Here is a 2,808-nt window from a genome sequence, read left to right on the forward strand (position 1 = left end):
ATAATAATACGAAATTTGAATCTGGTAGCTTGGCCTCCCAAGTAACCGATGCACTGATTATTGCACAAGTTTTCCAGGTGCGAAAGTGTGGCACACAGTAACGGACTTTGAGCCAAATACCAATGGCTGCTCCCGGAGTTTTGCAGCAATATGAAAGATCCTGACCCAACTTGTATTTTTATATTCGCTGACCTGCAAAAAGAAAAGGGAAGATTAAGTTTAAAAAGTGCACTATTTATTCGTTGACCCTTAACGGAACTAGGAAAAGGCCAGATCCAAATACGACTCTGGTTTCGTTGTCAAAGGGGACCTGGCCACAAATCTCGACAACGGTTAAATCTAGCTGTTTTCTAGAAAGGATCTTGATAAAAAAGCTAAATTCTGGTTTCCAAAACGAGATTAACAAACAGCAGGCTTGACTTAATCCGGGAATGCCATCTTCCTTTCATTTATATATGGTACATTGTTATTGTTATCACCATGTATGAATGCTATAGTTGTTTCATTTGTTACAGTGTGTGATTGATTCAATAGTTTTCAGCTTTATCATTGTCTTCGAACTTTCTATAAATCTTCTGTTTTCTGTGTTGGTTACATTCTTTCCTGATATCTGCAATGCCAAATCTTGAAAGGCAGTCATCAATGCAGAAGTTTGAAAGGCAGTCATCAACAGCAGGGGCTGTCATTAATTATCATGGCCAGAAGAGGATACAAGGTACTCCGCACTTGAGAGAATACTTACAGGATGTACCCACTTTTAGAAATCCTCTTATGCATAACCAATATTTTCTTCCCATTGAAGGTTTTTTTGTGACTGAGAATGATATGGTTATGGAGGACATTGCTGTGGATATACAGACAATATCAAGGGAGACACAAGTGCTTTATCACAGAGCAGGGCCTAGGTCTGAGGTGTGCTTTAGCCCTGATGATGTCCATGCTGCCATTGTTACATGTGGGAGGTTATCACCTGGTGTTAACACTGTCATCAGAGAGCTTGTAATTGGCCTCTGGTTTCAGTATGGAGTAAGGGATATCAAAGGGATTAGGTCGGGGTATCGTGGGTTTTATTCATCAGAGCCTGTGCTTTTGTATCCAAAATTAGTTGACAATTGGCACAAGACAGGGGGGACAATGCTGGAGACCTCAAGGCGGGGCTTTGATTTGCAGAAGATAGTGGATGCCATTGAAGCCAATGGTTTTAACCAGGTTTATATCATTGGTGGGGATGGGACCATGAAGGGTGCAGTGAAGATATTTGAAGAAGTTAAGAGGAGGGACCTTAAGGTTTCAATCGCTGGGATCCCCAATTCTGTGGATAATGATGTGGGTATTATTGATGTTTCCTTTGGATTCCATACAGCAGGGGAGACAGCCCAGAGTGCCATCAATGCTGCCCATGTTGAGGCAGAGAGTGCCCCTAATGGAATAGGGCTGGTTAAGTTGATGGGTAGGTATACTGGACATATTGCATTGCATTCAACTTTGGGAAGCAGGGATGTGGACTGCTGCCTTATACCTGAGAACCCATTTTATCTGGAGGGAGAAGGGGGGTTATTTGAGTTTCTAGATCATAGGCTGGAAGAGAATGGACACTTTGTGCTTGTTGTTGCAGAGGGGGCTGGGCAAGAATTGATTCCGAGGAGGCCTGAGGACAAGGATAAGAAGGATGAATATGGAAATCCTGCATTTTTCGATGTTGGGCCATGGCTCAGGGATGAGCTGAAACGTTGGTGGAAGAAGCATCACCCCAATGAGACCCTTACATTGAAGTATATTGACCCAACTTATATGATCAGAGCTGTGCCTGCTAATGCTGCTGATAATATCTACTGTACTCTGCTTGCTAATTCTGCCATCCATGGAGCCATGGCAGGCTATACTGGTTTTGCTGCAGGGCGGATAAATGGGATCTATGCTTATATTCCATTGGATCGCATCGCTGCTGCTCAGAACTTTGTGGATGTCAATGATCATAAATGGGCTTGGATGATGTCTGTAACGAATCAGCCGGACTTTTCCTCTCTTGCAAAATCTAGAAAGATATAGATGGAAGAAATGATCTTCAGCATAGTGCGGGAGGTCGGATGCATGCCATTTTGTTTAAGGCTATATTTATAGTTCAGAGTACTAGCTATTTTAGTGCTTTCTTTGTCCAATCTGAATAAAAATGGTACAGGTGGAGGACATTAAACCCCCTGGCAGGTTATCTTGCATTATTTATAAACCAAGTTGTGTTTTATGTTGGTGAGAAGCCAGAGATTTCTGTCTGTCTATCCCATATTTATATACGAGGTTATCATCTGTGATGAAGGATTTTAAAATTTATATTTTTTCTATTCTCGTTATTGTGTATTTGCAATATGATCATCTATGTGTTTAACCATCATCAGAGAGAAAGTGTTTGCATTTGCTTATTCTGTAATCATGTTTTTTTATTTTTCATATTTCCGGGTACTTTGTATGTTTCATGTTTCTTAAACATGATATTATAATACAAACCGTTCTAAATACTTTGGGTTGTTGACCACGGGAATTTTTAAAACCTTATTTCTTTCAAAATTAATATGAATTAAAGAAATAATGCAAAGTATATGAGAAGGATTTATTTTATAATTAGATTTATGAATAAAACTCTGGTGGTAAATGAAAAAATATGTGTTTTTTCTTATATTTTAGCATATTGATGTAGTATTATTGTTTATGTTTACAAAATCTTGTATTATGAGATTGTCTTTTGGATTAATCACATTATAAAAAATGGTTAATTCAACAATTAATTTGTAATGGCTAATTCCTTATGGCTAA

General features: G+C 39.0%; 1 pseudogene; it reads left to right on the plus strand.

Moving 5' to 3' along the window:
* The first annotated feature begins 287 nt into the window (after nt 1–287).
* Nucleotides 288–2,328, plus strand: LOC149172530 (ATP-dependent 6-phosphofructokinase 2 pseudogene; annotated as a pseudogene).
* The last annotated feature ends 480 nt before the right edge of the window (nt 2,329–2,808 follow it).

The sequence above is a fragment of the Pinus tabuliformis genome, chromosome 4_2 (assembly GCF_031772625.1).
Source record: "Pinus tabuliformis cultivar Carrire ecotype Pingquan chromosome 4_2, CPIR1, whole genome shotgun sequence".
Taxonomy (NCBI): domain Eukaryota; kingdom Viridiplantae; phylum Streptophyta; class Pinopsida; order Pinales; family Pinaceae; genus Pinus; species Pinus tabuliformis.